Raw genomic sequence first — 20,183 nt, forward strand, 5'->3', positions numbered from 1 at the left:
CGAAGTGGTACTATTTTGCATATCTACCACAATGTAGCTTCAATTTTAACTTTCTTTCCTCTACTGGCTCATTCTGTAAAACATCCCTATTAATTTAACCATGAGTAAACATCCACTCTTTTTTATGGCTTGTGTTGGTATTGATATTGTAGAATGCAGGAGGAGAGGCAGTGATTAGCATGATTCAAGGCAGTACAGAAAGAAAATGGTATCTCTAGAATTCAAAAACAAAAAGGAAGCAGCAGTTCACTGGAAGCAAGAAATAAGAACCAACAGAATCCAAAGAAAACAAAATCTTTGGGAATCTGCATGATAATACCTGGAGAGATGATCCTTGGATTCCTATATTATAGTGAGTGTGAGCTCAAAGCATCTCAGTTGAATTTTAAAAGACAATTAGACATGTAGACCTCCCCATGCTGATACAGTCTCTTTTCAACGTGAGATGCATACACAGTGGGACTAGAGTAATTAGCAAAGGCTGTTCCATGCAACTTATTTTTATGTTTTCTCTAGTTGTGAATTTCTCATCTATCTTCGAAAGTATGTGGGCAAAGCAAAGTCTCCCTGATGGGGTGCCTGGGTGGTGCAGTCAGTTAAGCGTTTCCCTTCAGCTCAGGTCATGATCCTGGGGTCTAGGGATCTAGCCCTGCATTGGGCTTTGCACTTAATGAGGACTCTGCCCACTCATGTTCTCTCTCTCTCTCTCTCTTTCTCTCTCTCAAATAAATAAATAAAATCTTCCCAAAAGGAGGAGAGACTTCCTCACATTCCTTACATGCATATGGTTCCTCTCTCCTGTGTGCTCTTACATGGAAAGCAAGTTTTGGAAACTCACTGAGAGATTTCCCGCACTTCCTACATTAACAGGGCTTCTCTCTAATGTGAGTTGTCATATGTTTTGTGAGAAATGAGGAACAAAAGTTTCCCCATCTTCTTTACCTATATATTGAATTTTTCCAGTGTGAATTCTGACTCTTGCCCACTAAAAGTGGTCCCACAATGCTTCCACTTACAGTGTTCCTCTCCATCTAGGGTTCTTTCAGGAGTCCTGGGAAGGACACTTAGAGGCTTGTCATGTTCCTCATGCTAATAGGAGTTGTGTCCAGGTGGATCTGCAATGACTCTGTGGGATGAAGGATCCCTAAAGGCATTTCATACTATGTTCATAGGGTTTCATCCCAGTAGGACTTATTTTCAGCATCGTAGATTTGAAATCTGGCCAAAGGTTGCCTTACATTGATCATCCTTTTTACTTTCATTTAAGACTATCCATCAAGTGACTTCTCAAATACCTCTACTTGTATCTTATGAGGAACTTCAATGCCATAGCATTCCAAGTCTCTCTCAAGCAGAGGGCTGGGAAACATTCCTTGTGGTTTTTCCTGCTTTCTGTTTATTGCATTTTTTTCTCCATGAATATACTGCCGAGCAACAGACTCACTGGTTTTAAGTTGAATCTCACAATCTACTGGGGCCAGGTTCCTGGGAGTTTTGAGTATCACATCTCTGTAGAGGTTACTTCAATCAGGATTCAGCAAGATTTACTCCTCCTGAGGAATGTTCACAGTCATATCCCCACGGACCACAAGATTTATAAACAAGGCAGACACGGTGCAGGCAGTGCTAAAACTAGGGATGAAAGACCAAGGATGCCTGACTGTGGGCTGAGACAAGATACCTGTCAATACACTCTCCAAAGAGAAACTCAATCGAAAGAGGTGCTGCTGAGGTATCCATCCCTAGTGAAGGAACATTTCCTGGTTCAAACACCTGACAGTCTCTGGGGGCATCAGTGATTGCATCCAAGGGGCAATTTATTGACAAAGAGCTAAAATGAGTGGAAGTAGGATCATCTTGAGAAAATTTGCAGGTGGATGAAAAGATCTTGGGCCATAAAGACAGATAGAGAAGGTGGTATTTGTCTACTTTTGCTTCATATCTACATTTAAGAGAGCATGGAAGTGTTATGGTAAGGCCTACACTCTTTAACTTCCTAGCCTGGAAAGCAGCTAAAAGCCATCACACAGGTTCCTGATCCCCTTCCACAGTGAGAAATACCCCAGTTGAAAGTGATGCTAGGCCAGGCTCCTGCCCCTTGCCAGTCCCTGCTCACTAGTTCTCATTCTATCTTAGCCCTTCAGGGCCTTCTAACATTCGCTTTTTAATATATTGTCTGAGTTTTTTTCAGTTGTCCTTAGTTTATGATTACTTGGAAATAACTAGTATGTCTTGACTAATTAAGGTTGAAGAATGATTGGACAAATCAGTGATGACTTGCTCATTGGACAGCAGTTTTGTCAATTCAACAAAATAAAAAATAACAAATGATTTAAGCTCAGACTTAGGGGAATGTGTCCTCATTTTTTCTCTATTTTTTTTTCACTAGAAACTTTCACTTTTGTGACTCTAATTATGTTGCAGTAAACTTAATCTGCTTCCCCAGGGTCAGGGACACTCACTTACATAGTTTTCATACTCACACTTCTCATTTAATTTTTTTGATACTATCTTTCACCTTGTGAATATTTGCCTATTTCAATTATTATTATTCCTTTTATATCTTAAATATTTATACATCTGAAAGTATTGGATTATTTTCCAACTAACCTCTGATGTTTCTTAAATTGTTCATTTAACTCTTACTGTTGTTATAGGTAAAATCAGGACACTAAGTAAATGAAAATAGAATTTGAGTCACTTTATACACACATTTCTAAATAATAGAGCACAGAATCTGAATGAACCTTCACCAAGCAATTTGAATATATCAGTAGCTCACACAATTCAAAGGGCAGTTTTGAAATCTCTTAATATAAATACATGTTTAAATTCTACCTTATGTCTCCCAGAGCAGAGTAATTGCTGTTGCTGGAAAAGCTGACACTTATTCGAATCGCATCTCTGCAGGAACAACACATTTTCAGACCATTTGTCATCATTTCCTATCGCTCTGTTCCACAGTAGCAGCTGTAAGAAAAACTGTTTCTGATGTTGCTGTGTGCTCTTAAATCTCTGGAAAGAATGTTCCCTGGAATGGCTTTTCTGTGACTGTGTTTCCATATAGCGCATGGTCTAGTAACAAGTAGAAATTAGAAACTACTGAGCTTGAACCACATAGTAATCTTTTGTGGCCTTGGAGGAGCTTCTTTGGTCCTCCCTGAAAAGATCATCACTTAATAATGAACTCTGTCCCCCCAGTGCCATCTGCCTCAATACCATCCCCATACCTGAGACTTTTCCCTCATAGAACACATTACCTCCCCACCATCCCCACCAAGTAGTATATCTATAATAAAACATCAACATTCTTAGCTTCTGACATGGCTTGGAAAAATATGACTTTACCATATAAGACAGGGTTTCTGTTGTTGTTCACTATTTTTTAATCCCTATGTTTAGCAAAATGCTGGATTGGTAGCAATATATCAATAAAATATATTTTTACTTTTATTTTTATGTTTTTTTAAACTCCAATATAATTAAGATATACTGTTACAGTAGTTTCAGGCATACAATATAGTGACTCAACAATTCTATACATTATTCTAAAAGTTTTCAATAAAATACCTTTTTTTCTTTTATTTTTATGTTCTTTTAACTACAGTATAATTAACATATAGTATTATATTAGTTTCAGGTGAACAATATAAGGACTCAACAATTCTATGTAATACTCTAAAAGTTTTCCTAGTGGATGACATAACTGTAACATTTGTGCATATATGTAAATATGAATATATCATATGTGTATACATGAGATACTTAGAGTGTTGGTCTGAACAGCTCCAGTGATATGAATAAAATCTATAAATTTCAGAAATAAATAGAATTTCAAATAAGTATCGATTACATACTTAATATACATTGAAAGAGAAATATATGAGTGAATTCTATTGCTTGGTATACCAGTTTCCGAGTATAAAGGAAGGTCTAAGAAATATTAAAAATATTGTTTATTTGAAAGATCATTTTTCAGTTAATTTCTTTTTTTTTAATTTTTATTTATTTATGATAGGCACACAGTGAGAGAGAGAGAGGCAGAGACACAGGCAGAGGGAGAAGCAGGCTCCATGCACCGGGAGCCCGACGTGGGATTCGATCCCGGGTCTCCAGGATCGCGCCCTGGGCCAAAGGCAGGCGCCAAACCACTGCGCCACCCAGGGATCCCTTCAGTTAATTTCTTATATAAAACTCATACTCAGAAGTTTATGGCTATCTACATCTCTATATTCACCTATCACCTGTTTATTTTTTTTATGTTTTATCTATTCAGTCCAAGATATTAACAAGAAGTCACAATGATTGGAAAGATGAGACAATCTTTTAGGACAGCCTAAAGAGTAAATGCTTTTTTTAAAGAATAATGTATCAGAGTAGAGACTGTGTTCTTAATTATTGTTTTCAACTGCTGTATAGATTTTGTGATATATATAAAAGCTACTTCCAAAAGAAGAAAAACTCATTAATGTGACTTTATTCATACAGGAACAAAGAAAGAAAGCAGGTAAAAACAGAGGTTAGAAGAATATACTGGAAAGTAGTTTATATCCTGCCACCTTTTATTTGAATTACCTAAAGATGCCAAGGATTGGGAGGATGGATACACTTGCCCATGATCAATGGACAATCACATTACCCCCATTGTTCTATCAAGAATATTGGGAAGGAACTCTGAAAATAAAATGTAGAGTATATGGAGCACCTGACTGGCTTAGTTGGTTAGTGTGTGACTCTTGATCTCAGCGCTGGGTTCGAGCCCCACACTGGGTGTAGAGATTATTTAAAAATAAAGAAAAAATACTTTAAAAAATCTGTAGTTAGGAGTACATGGGTGGCTTAGTCAGTTAAGCATCTGTCTTTGGCTCAGGTCATGATCCGGGGGTCGTGGGACTGAGCCCCATGTCAGGCTCCCTGCTCAGCAAGGAGTCTGCTTCTCCCTCTCCCTCTGCCTGCCACTTCCTTGCTTGTGCTCTGTCTCTCTGTCAAATGTATGAATAAAATCTGCAAAAAAACTTTTTGTAGTGGTATAGGTGAAAATAAAGTTTAATGTAAATGTTTTTGAGTGTTTCAAATTTTATAAAATATAGTTTTGAGATCAAGTTGTATTATTATGAAATCTGAAAGAAGTACAGATTTAAATGAAATAAAGTACTAAATATAGTAAAAAATCAGTAGGACTTCCAAGAGAAATAAAGGGAAATCTTCTTTTATGCCAATTTAAATTTAATTTTTAGACTTTTGTTTTTTGTTGTTGCCGTTAAAAATCATGACTGGAGGCAAGCCAAGAGACAGTCTCTTAACTGTAGAGAACAAAGTGATGGTCACCAGAGAGGAAGTGGGGGGAGGGTGGGATGGGTGAAATAGGGGATGGGGATAAAGAGCACATTTATCATGATGAACACTGAGTGAAGTATGGAAGTATTGAGTCACTATATTGTACATCTGAAACTGATATACTACTGTATGTTAACTACAGGGGAATAAAAATAAAAAAGATTATGAATGGATTTTCTAGGAAGGATATTCTGTGTTTAGATGCATGTGTTCCCTGAAATGGGAAAACAAATGCATGTTCTTTATAAAATTGCAAAATAACAATGATATTTGTATGATTAAGGTCAAGTGGTGTAATTTAAAAAAAAATTTATTTATTTATTCATGAGAGACACACACAGAGAGAGAGAGGCAGAGACACAGGCAGAGGGAGATGTAGGCTCCTTGCAGAAGCCCGATGTGGGACCCAATCCCAGGACTCCAGGATCACACCCTGGGCTGAAGGCAGGCACTAAACCACTAGCCACCCAGGGATCCCTGGTCAAGTGTAATTTTATACATAAAACGATTTCAGAAAAGGTTTTTAAGACTTTAGCTGATGATTTAGAGTTTAACACATTGTGTCATGTGTAACAATTTTCTAATTATTTGCTCTTACTTTAAACATTTAAAATTGCATAATCTAAACATAGAAATAATAATATCTTCAGGGTATTCAGAAATCTAAACATAGACAAGTTTAAAATAATAACACAAAGAATACAGTAATTGAAAATTAAATGTTCTAAAGTCCTAGCATTATTAAAAATGGTCAAGTGAAAATTTACATTAGACCTGGTTAATTCAGGAACACATTTTGTAGTAAATCAAGAATGCAACAGTGCTGACTGAAAATAAGATAAAAATATAGTTTAATTTAATGAACGACAGAATGAGGTATGTATATTTATATACATTTATATATATGTATAATATGCAACAGAGAACATGAACAAATTGATAAAGTAATAAAACTTTATTGAAATATACATATCAAAAGTGCAAAGAAAAAGTAGTGTTCTTGTACAACACCAGAATATGTAAAGCAATAAAATTTAGAAAGCAATTCAATTTTAATAGACATTAAGTAACATTTTAGTATCTGTTAACTGTTACAATGAATTTTATATTTTGCCATACCAGGTAACATAACAGATTCATAAAACCCTGAGGCAAATTAAAAATAAAAAGTATCCCAATATAAGGAGAAAATGAAATGATAATTATGAAAATCAATCTAACAGAAAGCAAGAAGTGGAGATGAAGGAACATAAAATGTTTTCATCAAACATTGTTTGATCAACAATGAAGTGTTTTTGATTCTTGGTTAATTCTTTTTATCCTGGATCCTTCCTGCACATTCAAATAGAAGCCATAAATTTCTGGACTTAACACATCTGGGAAGGAATGATAAGGATAAAATTAAAAAGTCAACTCACTAATTTAAGGATTCAATGTAGGTTATCTAACTCATGGAACAAACTAGATTTTGATTAAAAATGATCATGCTGTTTGAACTTTGAAGGGTTTTAATGCCTAACATTTTTGCCACAAGTAATAGATATAGGAAATACAGGCTAGAATAAGGTTTTTTTTTTTTTTTCTTCTAAAATACATTCCTGTTCTTCCAAGGGAGGGGATGGAGGGGAGCACCACTGGCTGCAGTTGTGCCCTGATAAAGACCTGCACACTGGCCCTAGTCCTTCAGAAGCTGCCCTGCAGTAAGACCCAGGAGTGTGGGCACCAGGCGACCCTGGTCTTGTCCCTTTGCAGGCCCACAGCTGAGCAGGAAATGTGCTCCAGAAGCTGCACTGAACACATCTGCATAGGCATCTCATCCTCACCTGGACCTTATTTAGATTTTTGGACTTCTAGCTAATGAGATTTACTGGAAATGTTGGACTTGAGGTTGATGGGATGATTAGAGTGGATTGAGCTGGGGACATTGGACTCTGAGCTGATGCTGGGATGCCCTGAGACTCTGGGGAGCCTTGGGAAAGGGCAGATGTCTGAGATAGATGTGATTTACCAGGAGTCAGAGGGCAGACTGGGGATGGAACTCCAGTGGTCTGTAAGGATCAAGCTTTAAGCCAGTAAATTTGTAGTAATTCTTTGTGCAGTATTATAAAACGAATGCGGTTGTGTTCAGAAATATAAAAATTACAGAATTGATGCAAACTAGCTACATCTGAAAAATATGACACTTAAAACAGAAGTGTCAGTGTTGTTAAAGTAGTTTTTGTGGATCTCATTGATGTCTTATATCTTCACATTAGCTGATTCCTGCTTTACCATTTACTCAAGTCTCTGATTACAATTTCACTATCATCTTTGGCTAATGGCTTATTACTTCCCACTTAATTTTGAATTCATTGTAAAAGAGTTTTCTTAAAAAAAAGTTCTCTTAACATCTTTTTTTTTTTCTGAAATAAGTCTCTATCTTTAACCATAGGTCTCTGTCTTATAAAATATATCACCCTCTAATTGTTTCTGGAAGCTTCCAAGATGATTTTATTGAATACCTCTTCTTTCCTAAGTAATTTCTGCTTCTCACAAATCCTTCCTTCAGGACAATTCGTTCTCTCAGGCACCCCATCTTAAAACTAGATTTTGACTTACTCCATTACTTACCCTTAAGGCAACAGCGCTTTGCTGTTTTTAGATTTGTAATCCCTTGCAGTCTGCTCAATTTTTGGTTCTTCCCTCCAGCAAAACTCAAGGATGCACACCTTGCTGAATCTTACAAACAATGTAAAAGAATTCACAAGAGTGGATGTATCCTCCACAACGTAAAAATACATTATTAGTAATGGATATATGTTTATCTCTTCAGGTTTAAAATAAGGGCTTGAACGTGAAATTTTCCCTCGAAAAGCACCTCTTAGATCAGCATCTTAGCATCAGTATTCATCTCTTTGCTTCTATTGGTAGTAAATATTTAATAATTGATTCTCTGGGGACAAAAGAAAGAGAAAGAAAGAAAGAAAGAAAGAAAGAAAGAAAGAAAGAAAGAAAGAAAAAGAGGAAAGGAAAGGAAGAAAAGGAAAGGAAGGAAGGAAGGAAGGAAAAAAAGAAAGAAAGAAAGAAAGAAAGAAAGAAAGAAAGAAAGAAAGAAAGAAAGAAAGAAAGAAAGAAAGAAGAAAAGGAAAGAAGGAAGAAAATCTCTGACCCCTGTGTTGGCTGATTTCTTTTGTGCAAATATTCCCACCATGGGTAAATTCAATCTCCTGACCATGTCATTGATGCATGGTGGGGATGCCACATGCTCTGCATTAGCAGCCTCGTCACCTGTGCCTCTTCCCTCTTTTCGTCCTTAAGATTTCAGATTTCAATTCTTACACTGAAGCAGTGTACTCTGATGACCTGACTTTATATCATGTCTTCCTAATAGAACTTTCCACCATGTCAAGATTTTGTTTAATCATATGTGTTGGTTTCTTTTTATTTCTGTCCCTGCTAGAATGTACACTACAAATGAGGAATCTTGTCTATTTTGTCCATCACTGAATTCCAAGTGCATCTCATCATATAGAGTACACTCAATAAACATGTGTTAAATTAAAGAATAGGACTCTGAACAAGGCAATAGAGACTTTTTCTCTGCTCACTTATGTTAATAATTGAATAGGTTATAATGGTAATGAGCAGAATGAGCAGAAATGAAAGTGGCTAACATAATATTTGCGGATCTACAACATCTTTATCAGAATTAACTTCTTGAAGATAAATGAGAAATCCTACACTGCTCTCTCTTATAGACAGGTGCAAATGGACAGCATAAAGTGATATTCTCCTAAGCCAAGATTTGTTTTTTGCACTTTATTGCAGAATCTTGGAATGGAGGGGGGATAAAGCAAAAATTAGGGATGGGAGAGCAAGTACAGGGTCCTTTAACTCATTATAATCTCATTTATCACAATACCTTTTAAAATTTTGTGTCTCCAGGGTGGCTGGCTCAATGGTTGAGCATCTGCCTTTGGCTCAGGTCATGATCCCAGGGTCCTAGGCTCAAGTCCCTGCATCAGGCTCCCTGCAGGGAGACTGCTTCTTCCTCTGCCTATGTCTCTGCCTCTCTCTCTCTGTGTGTCTCTCATTAATAAAAAATGAAATTTCTTTAAAATAGATAAAAGAAAATAAAATTTTTGTCTCCAGTATAGAGTATAGAGGAATCCAGATTATGACAGACATTGTGTCAATGTTTGTTGAAATGAAACTAATAAGTATTAATTTAAAGGTGCAGGGTAATATAATGCAAAGAAATGATTTTCCAGATCCTCTTGAGTTAGATTTGATAATATGGATATATCATTTTGCTTTACAACTTGGTCTTCATAAATCATGAGATATAAGCTTACTCAAATACCTCTAAATTTTCAGGGTCAAATACAAATTATTTGGGGATTGCTGTTTAGTTAATTTAAGAGAAACAACTTACAGATTTTTGAAGGATGGTGTTGGGTATGTGCTGTCTCATGTGCTTATATTTTTTGCCATATTCTGATGACTTCACAGGAAAATATAACCAACTATAATAGGTATCTTTTCTTTTTGCTTCCAATAGGAAAAAATGTCCTTATGTGCCTTTGTGTTAATGCCAAGATGTTTGATTATACTCTATGTATAAAGTAAAAAGTAAAAGGTCCTCAATATACTAAAACTAAACTGTACAAAGGAATAGAAAAAAAATAAAATGATAAAAGTCTGTGTTTTGAAAATGATGTAGAAATTCATGTTGAAAAACATTTATTTTAAAAATATATGTTACTAAAACAAAGTCATGCTGATTTGTTCTACATGACTGTTAATACTGTTTGGCTATGATGGAGTTGTGTTTTGAGCAGCACGATATTATAGACAATGCAGTCATGGACGGGAAAATCAAGTTGATCACCTAAATCATGATATATCCATTTTTATAATCATTTATTTATTTGAGAGAAAGAATAAACAGGGGGAGGGGCAGAAGGAGCGGGGGTGGGGAGAGAAAATCTATAAGCAGATTCTCTGCTGAGCACAGAGCCTGAGGTGGGACTCTATCTCATGACCCTGAGATTATGACTCAAGCCGAAACCAAGAGTCAGCCACTTAACTAACTGAGCCACCCAGGCACCCTCTACATTGCCCTTTTGAAAAATAACTCACTGTGGGGGCTTGTGGGATGGAGCCCTGCATGGAGCATTGCACTGAGCAGGGAGTCAGCTTGAAGAGTCTCTCCCTCTGCTCCTCTCCCACCTCTTGTATGCACTCTCTTTCTCTCAAATAAATAAATCTTCAAAAATAATTGAATAAAATAGAAGGACAACATAGGGAAGAGCTGTTAGACACTTACGTGCCTTATCTTCTTTAAATGCACTTATTCCTTGAGCTTTGTCACATTTTGCTTCCAAATCATCTTTCTTCTTACTCCAGATTTCTAACATACCATCATTGCAAATCTCTGAAAATTTTGCCTAATATCAGAATATCAGTTGATCTGATTATCCCGGCTAAACACAGTATTTTCCCTTGATACTGAGCTAGTTATATTGACAGTGGCATGCCTCCCCGTACACAATTCTTTGTTGGAACCATACCTGTCTTGATCTCCTAAGTACAACACAGTTTTAAACTTTCCCCTGATTATCCTCATAGCTTGTATAAATCCATGTACTTGTTCATACTGCTAATCTAATGTTTACCCACATCATTGTTGAGCCCAGGCTTTATTGACAGTTCTCACTTTTCCATGTATTCTAGACTCAGTATTTTGGCTGGACTGCAGTGCCCCAGCAAATAGGGGCTGAGTCCATTTAATAGAATTTGTATTTCTGCATGCACAAGAAAAAACACATTTTTGTGCATGGTGATAACTACCCTACTTCATGTTTTTGCCAATTCTACATGTCTCATTCCTCAATTACATTATAATTTCTTTCTCTCTCTCTTTCTCTTTCTCTTTGACCTGTGCTTTCGAAAAGATTCTATTTAGCCTCTGCATTTGTGAGCAGCTGGAAACAGAATGGAATTCAATTCACTATATGGAGTGCTTTGAATTGTCTATCTTTGGCTGGGTTTTTAAAATGTAATAGAGGGTGTCATGGAGGGAACTTATTTTGGAAATCCAGAACTCATTTGCATCCATATTGTATTTTGTGTCAAGGATTTAGGAAGGTCAAACACTCTCATTGAGTTCATATAATAGATAGAGGTCACTCTTCTCTGCAGACAAAAATCCTTGATGATATTTATTCATGAACCGGGACAATCTCAACAGTAAAATAATTCATTGCCTAAAATATCTTTGCTGAAAAATTCAAATAGCCAGATGGTGGTTGTGTAGCCTTATATCCTTTCAAAATATGCTATAGTCAACAGATTATAAGTCAGTGAGAGAAAGAGGGATTGATACTCAGTATAAATGGAATGTGATCATAACCATACATCTCCTCCTGTATGCAGAGTTACAAGAGGATAACATGACAGGAGAAAAATCCTATTTTCCTTGGTACAGGTCATGATATTTTGTGTTAAAAACAAATATTCTTAATTTTGACTCTTAATGTCATAGTCTAAGAATGTTCAGAACATTTGGTCTCATTAAAAAGGTAATTGTTAGAACATACATAAAAATATGATGAAGGCCTTTCTACATCATAAAATTCAATAATTTAATTCATAATTGTTATTTATATTAAGGCAAATCTATTGAGTCTTTTGTCTTATTTTGCTGGTAAGGATTAAATATTACTTGCCAATTGAAGAATTCCAAACAGCTGCTAACTACTTCTGATGCAATGTCTGTATCTACCTTATAACCGGCTTTTCTTGATGCCATTTTTACTGTTGTTATAGTACAGAGTTGGGGGTTAGGAATATTCAGGCATTAACAATGGCATACATAATTATACTGATGTAGTTACCTGATAAATACAATTGTCTATAATAGGCTACATTCCTTCTTAAAAATTTTTGGTAGAAAGCTTTCACCAGTTCAAGAAATGTGGTAAATGGGGATTATAATTTCAGCCAGTTAGACAGGTAATTCCAGTTATACAGGAATTTACCTAAAGGAGCAGTCATATAAAAGATCATTATAACACTTTATGACAGAAATGTTTGTTCTACAAAAATGAATAGAAATTCAGAGTAAACGGTTTGTCAAGGTAGAATAATTCAGGATAAGAGTAATTGTTTCTATTATGCCCCAGGACCTTTACATATGCTTTCTCCTCTGTGGAATGTACTTCTGCCTTATGCCAACCCCCTATTATCCGTTTCTACATCTGTTAACTTCACCTCATCCTTAAGTTATCAATTCAAATGTCAGTTTCTCTGGGAAGCTTTCGTTACTTTGTCTACAGCAATTTATGTCCCCTGCTTTTATTTGAATCTTTCCTTTTGAGCTCCCACTACAAATGTAGTTTGTAATTGTGTATAATTACCTATTGATGTCAGATTCCTATTTTAAATCATGCTTTCCATAAGGGTAGGTACTGTCTCTGTTTTGGATGACTATAACATATCTATAGTACAGCATAAAAAATTTTTTTTCTTTATTTATGATAGTCACAGAGAGAGAGAGAGAGAGGCAGAGGGAGAAGCAGACTCCATGCACCGGGAGCCTGACGTGGGATTCAATCCCGGGTCTCCAGGATCGCGCCCTGGGCCAAAGGCAGGTGCCAAACCGCTGCACCACCCAGGGATCCCCCCAGCATAAAAATTTTTTATCAAAATAATAAAATAGGGCAGCCCAGGTGGTTCAGTGGTTTAGTGCCGCCTGCCACCCAGGGTCTGATCCTGGAAACCTGGGATCGAGTCTCACGTCGGGCTCCCTGCATGAAGCCTGCTTCTCCCTCTGCCTGTGTCTCTGCCTCTCTCTCTCTCTCTCTCTCTCTCTCTCTGTGTGTGTGTGTCTCATGAATAAATAAATAAAATCTAAAATAATAATAATAATAAAAAAATAGAAGAAGACTTGTCACTTGAGTGGCCATCTTCATTATTAAATGTAAATGAATCCCCTGGGGAAAGGAATTTAAAGGAACCTCTCTGTGTAGCATTACGAATATTATTCTTATAGCCTTTCACTTTATAAAAACTGTGCCTAGGGAAAAGAATGCCAAACTTGCATTGGAACATGGAACTTTCCTAGGAAGAAGCATTTGAGATCTACTTTTGAGATCTTGTAAAGTCTAATCATAAAGCATGCCATTAAATAGATGCTCAGCATGAGTAAGAGTCTGGATCAACTTAAAACCCAGACCCAGAGCCGTGGCCCTCAACTGTATCAGAATCAACAACCCCTTGATAAAATAAGTATGTGTATCTTGATATGAAATCCATAGCAAATATAGCTCCTCTATACACACTTATTCAAGAAAATTTATTTTGAGGTCCTAAATAAAAAAAATAAATTATTATAAAAGATTATAGAATTAAACATTAAAATGTGAGCTCAAACTGGAGACAAAGGCAAGCTATCCGTTTTGAAGGCAGCATCACCAATTCAGTGGAAGCATAGCAGAGGTTCTGGTAACCTCCTTGATATGAATGGTTACAGAAATCCATCAAATATAGAGAAGATAGTTTGTTAAACCACTAAGAAGTGAAATAGACCATGTTGGTCAAATTAAGGATTATTAGAGATAAAATTATTATTGATAAATTAAAGTCACTTTGGTGATATTCTCACTTTCCCATCTCTCCCTCCTTCCCTTCATCTATTAGTCTTCAGATTACCAAGTACTTTACCACAGAAAAAATTGTTACTTTCTATAGTTCTCCTAACATAAAATTTAGCATTCCCAACCCAGTACCTAGATAGAAAACAGTATATGAAGACCCCATTTCAGACTTAATAAAAAACATGTAAAGCTCAGAAAATCGGTTTGAATATTAAAATATAATTTAAAGTCAATTTAAAAGGTACAACTAAAGACTTACTAAAACCAATAAATGAAATGCTATGTATCATACCTATATTTCACTCCCATCATCATAATTGTACAATTCACACAAAAAGAAATAATTTATGAATAAATTGTAATATTAAGAATGAGTGTGTTTTGTTAATTAATTATTATATGCAAAAGCTTTTCTTTTAATGGGTCCATCGGGACACATTTTATCTCTGCCTAGAACTACAGGCTGTGTCTAAATACATAACAGAATTATTTAGCTAATCGAGTGGGAACCATAAAAGCAAAAGAAATTTAGGAAACTGAAAGAGAGTAGTCCTAAATGTGGGTACAATGGGTTATTGTGTCTATATTTAGGATTACATGATTCAAAGCACACAGGCTAAAAAATCCTCCACAATTTTAGCACACATTTCAGGAAAAGTTTTATCTCCAGATTTTGTCTGTAGAAGAAGCACGGATGTTATTTCAGCATATATCAGTAAGAATTAAATGAATACCTACTATGATGAGATATTGTGCAAGACACAAAGGTAAGTGAAATATGGTGGAAAAGTTTGGAAGTCCATTCATAGAGAAAGAGATAGATTAACACATACCTTAAATACTGTAACGTTCTGAACCCAGGGAAAAAATATTCATGGTTGCTATGAAATTTCAAAACAGAATGACCTTCATAAGAACTTTAAATAGAATATCAGAATTATTCACAAATCTGCCTCGGCCTCACTTTCTCTAGGTAACTGCATCCCCTTCTGTAGCTTTATTCATATTGATTCGTAAATCTCTATCTCCTTAAATCTCCACTTTCAGCTTGATAGTCTTTATCTATTTGCCAATACAACGTTTCCATGTGGATATCTCAAGTACCTCAAAGTTTCCCTCTTCCCCAACTTCTTTTCAAAGTTTACTTATCAACCAGAATGACCTTTAAAAAACACAAATCTTATTATGATGCCTCATTTAAGTGTATTAATGCTTTCTCATGGTCCTAAAATAAATTCCAACATCTTTAACACATTTTTCAAGTGACCTGTAAGTTAGCTACATCTGTCTCTCCTTCTCAAGAACCCTCGTCTTTTATACTGAAGAGCGAGCATGACCACCTTTTGCTCCAATGGAAGGCACTACCTCTATCTTCTGAGGCCACTTGTTATACAAGCATCCTTGAAAAAGTGGTCTGGAAAAATGGTGTCCTGGAAGTACTGACATGCAGAAACATGAGAATGCACTGAAGAGGTGAATCTCAGAGCTCCTCATCTCAAGAAGCTTCCTCTTATACACCCACTCATAGACACAAAGTATTTTGAACTTTCTAATTTTTACTATCCTTTTTCTCTGTTCCAAGATTTCAATTTCTCTCCTCCTTCCAACAGGAACATCTCCTGCCTGGTTAATCTCTGTGCATTCTTGAATCTCAGGTTAAATATCACCTACTCATGAAGGTTTGCCTGATGCCATCCTCATCTCCTAGCTTCCGTTTTCCTTGTGCTCAGTATCCTTGTATTTCATGTTGCATCCATACTTCATTTCTTGCTCTATGTTAAGTTCCAGGGGAGCAGGATCAATGGCTCTTTTATTTCCTAATTGCAGCAAAATCTCCGAAACATAATAACTACTTAGTATTTTGTATTACGTAAATGAATGAGGAGTGCTTAGATGGTGCAGGCAGTTGAGCATTCTTGGTTTCAGCTCAAGTTGTGGTCTCTAGGTTGTGGGATTCAGCTCCAGGTTGGACTCCATGCTCTGCACAGAGTTGGCTTGGGATTCTCACTGCCTCTCCCTCTGCCTCTTTCCCCACCTCCCTTTTCTCTAAAATAAATACATGGAACTTAAAAAAAAAAAAAAAAAAAAAAAAGAATGAGGCCCATCTTGAGATTCATTATAATGGGGACACTGGTTGAGTGTTTGCCTTCAGCCCAGGGTGTGATCTTGGAGTTCTGGGATCAAGTCCCATATCGGGCTCCCTGCATGAAGCCTGCCTATGTCTCTGCCTCTCTCTGTGTGTCTCTCATGAATAAATAAATAAAATATTTTTAAAAAGAGAGGAAAAATTCATTAAAATGGAAAACAAACAGCAGCCAGATGAAAATTAGGTGGGGTAGATGGTGAGAGTATCTCAGAGAGGACCATTTCAGCAAAGTAATGAAAATACTTTTCTGCAGCCTCTATCTAAAAGAGGCTTTTCGTTTTGTCTATATCTTTCTTAGTTTTTTATAGCTTTTATCACATTTTAATTATGCTTGCTCACCAGCTTATTATGGGTGTTTCTCACCAGGTTCTCCTGTCAATCTGTCTTTCATATGGAGGGGTGAGTACTGGAAGAGGATCTCAGCCAAGAACCTAAAAAGGTAGAGAGAAAATTATTTTTCCTCTCCTATATAGATATAATCTGGGATGCATATTTCTTTGTTTTTTTTTTTCAGACTATAAAGTCTAGGCGCTATTTTTACTGCTGCAATGTGATTGAAATAGTTTAAGACAAAGCAAAGGGATAAAAGTACTGTATTATTATCCATCTCCTTAGTCTCCATACAAATCAACAGTTTGAGGCAAAAGCTATTTAATTGAGCCATTCATTCAACAAACTGTTTTTGAACATTCACTATATGTCAGGCAAGTCAGATTGGTAAATTGAGATATGAAAGAAGAGAGCCCCAGTGTAAAGGAAAGACATGAAAGCAGCTACAACTGGGTTTGAAAGATGCTGTGATGGAACCCCGGGGATTGGCGAATATGCCCAGGAAACTTGTGTAGGTGGCAGAGGGTGGTCTTTGGGAAGGGGTGGTTATGGTTATAAAGAAAAATTCCAACTGGAACTGATGCCCAATCACTGAAACAAACTGAAAATAAATCTTTCTCTTAAAAAAAAAAATGTGTTTATTTGAGAGAGAGAGAGAGAGCACATAAGCACGGGAGGGGCAGAGGGAGAGACTCCAAGCAGACTTCCCCTGATACGGGAGAACTTGGTTCTTATCTCACGGAGTCAAAGAATGAATCTCAGGGACACAGGAGAGTGAGTGAAGGGATAGAAGTTTATTAAGTAAAGATACAGAGAAAGTTCTGTATTGTGAGAGGGGTCCCCACCGGGTTGCCCCTGAGAGCTTGTAGCGTTGCTCTTTTATTGAGAGCCAACCAGGGAACCTAAATCCTTTTAACATATTTATTGACATCACCATTGAGCAAGGGCTAGTGATAACATTTTTAATGGCTTACTTCTTCTTTGGGGCCTGATTATTCTTTGTTGGTCACAAGTAGCTGTTATAACAAGACACCCTCCCCGCTCACATCTAGGGCAGGGTGGTCTGGCTTGTTCCTTCATCTCCGGTTTCCTCACACCTCAGCATTTTTGGAATTTCTGTGAGCCTACTTCCAGGGCCCCCTACTTAGCCCTGCCTAGCCCTGTTTGTCCCTGACTCACCCTCTGCCCAAGGCAGGCAGGGCTCCACCTCATGACCCTGAGATCATGACCTGAGCCGAAACCAAGAGTCAGTTGCTTAACTGAGCTACCCAGGCACCCCTGAAAATAAATCTTTCAAAAAAGGGGGAAAGATATCAGGCAGAGGAGCAAATATATGGAAAGTATAGCAAACCTAGAGACAGTCCTGTTTGGGAGCTGTAGGCTGAGCAGCCTGGTGCCTCTGTGTTCCGGCCAGGCAGAAACAAAAGGCAATACTGGAAGCGTGGGCAGGCTTAAGGTGCCCACTTAAGGAGTGGGCAGGAGTAAGGTGCCCACTTAAGGAGTGGGCAGGAGTAAGGTGGCTCACTTAAGTCTTCCTACTCCATGCATTATGTTCAGGTCCATTGGACTTTCGAAAGATCTCAAACAAAGAAGTAATTGTCCTGTCTGTTAGAGACAAAATTCAAAAACCCATGTAGGAAAAAGATTGGCCATAAGGAGGGAAACACAATTATAGGAAATTGTTGAGTCATTTCAAGATCAAACTATGCTTTCCAATTGAGTCCATTCCCCTTTTCATATCTCTCTGTATCCCTCTCCCTCAGATCTCCAGGATTCCGAGGAAAGAAATGTCTCTTCCCAAGGAGGGAAAGAGATTTGGATACCTTTAGTGTAGGCAGTGTTAGCCATCTACAGGACTAGTTCTGAGCCAATAATATGTAACTGGGCTTACACTGAATAAAATCAATAGGACATTTGTTTAAATACATTTTGCATCAAAATCAGCCTTGAGTAGTCTATTGAACTTTTAATTTGCACATAAATATGTGCCTTCACCATAGGAGATTGTCATGCAAACTAAGGAGAAGGTCAGAGGCCACAGAGTCTCACTTTTAGTTATCCTTAGGTCAGGGTAAGAAACCCCTATGCCACCTGAGGGATAGTTACTGGGTCAGAGTCACGAGATACTGATACCATACTGATACTATACTGATACTATAAAAGAACTCTATTAAAACATTCCAGGAATCCCTGGGTGGCTCAGCGGTTTAGTGCCTGCCTTCTGCCTGGATTTCTGGGATGGAGTCCCACATTGGGCTCCCTGCGTGAAGGTGCTTCTCCCTCTGCCTATGTCTCTGCCTCTCTCTCTGTGTGTGTTTTTGTGTGTGTGTGTCTCATGAATAAATAAATAAAATCTTAAAAAAAAAAAAAGTTTTGAGGACGGAAAGATTCTTGTAAACTGAAGTCATCAAGGGAGGTAGGAAATTTAGGGGCCTTGAAATGGGAGAAATTTCTGGAAAGTATTAACATAATTGCCATTCGTTGAACAGTTAACAAGAGTCGGACACTATTGTCAGTATATGACGTCCATTCAATAATTGGTTTCTTGCAAATGTTATGTGAAGCAAATGAAAGAAGTAGAGAACAGAGAGGCCACAGCCCCTACAGCTGGTAAGATACATTTGTGTTTGTGTCTGGGGCTCTTACCTCATGATGCTGGAGTCTCAAAAAGAAAAAGCATGAGTGTAAGAACATGAATAGGTGTGCAACAGCTTACTGTCAATAGGCCATTGTCTTATACTTTGAACTATTTCTTAAAAATGGTGACTATTAGACTGACTCACCTGCCTTGTCTCAATATACAACTTCAGACAGCAGTTAGGTAACAGTAAATTTCAATCCTGAAATGGAATAATTATCGGTTTGAATCCAACTGACAGTTTACAGAGTAAAATGAAGTGGTTGACCAACTCAGATTCAAATCAAATGTAAATGTTTGAGAACTCTGGATTTACAAGAAACAACTTTCCTAATATTATACAGTTACTCTAGTTCTACTACAATAACCTTTAGAAAGTGAGATACTCTTAATTTCAATATCTATGTGACAGAAAGTACCATAAGCAGAATTATCCACATATCACAAATATTATGCATAAAATATTGTTCAGTATAAATAACCTTTTGACATAAATTCTTTTTTTAACTTTTGTTTTGGCAAGTTGATACTATAGGATATTGTTTTGCTACATGAAGTACCAAGAACATTTGTTTAACAAAAATTATCTCTATTCAATTAAAGAAAATATAAGCAGTGTAAGGGAGTGAGTTCAGGCAATGCTTCTGTTCATAATTATAACCACATTGGTTTGTTCTAAGGCAGGAGAATTGATGATGTTTGTAATATTCTCAAATTATGCTTTGAGTCTGTTGATAACCATAGGATAACTTGGGGAAAGATACTTGGGTTGCCTAAAATCAGATAAGAATAAATATCTAGTGTAAGAGAATTACAGAAAACGTAGGGATAAAAACACAGGAAGTTCTATGGAAAGTTGTCAAAGGATGTAAATAGGCAATCTGTACAAGGGAAGCCCCAGAAGAATAGCAAGTATATGCAAAATGCTCAAACTCATTAGTATTTAGAAAAATGCAAATTAAAAGAACAATGTAATATCACTTCACACTTATTACACTGTCAAATACATTATAAACTAGGCGATGTAGGGAATCTAAAATGAGAAAGTTCTAGCTACTGCTTCTGAAGAGCAGTCTGGCCCCACACAGTTAAA

This window comes from Nyctereutes procyonoides, unplaced genomic scaffold (genome assembly GCF_905146905.1).
Source record: "Nyctereutes procyonoides isolate TBG_1078 unplaced genomic scaffold, NYPRO_anot_genome, whole genome shotgun sequence".
Taxonomy (NCBI): Eukaryota; Metazoa; Chordata; class Mammalia; order Carnivora; family Canidae; genus Nyctereutes; species Nyctereutes procyonoides.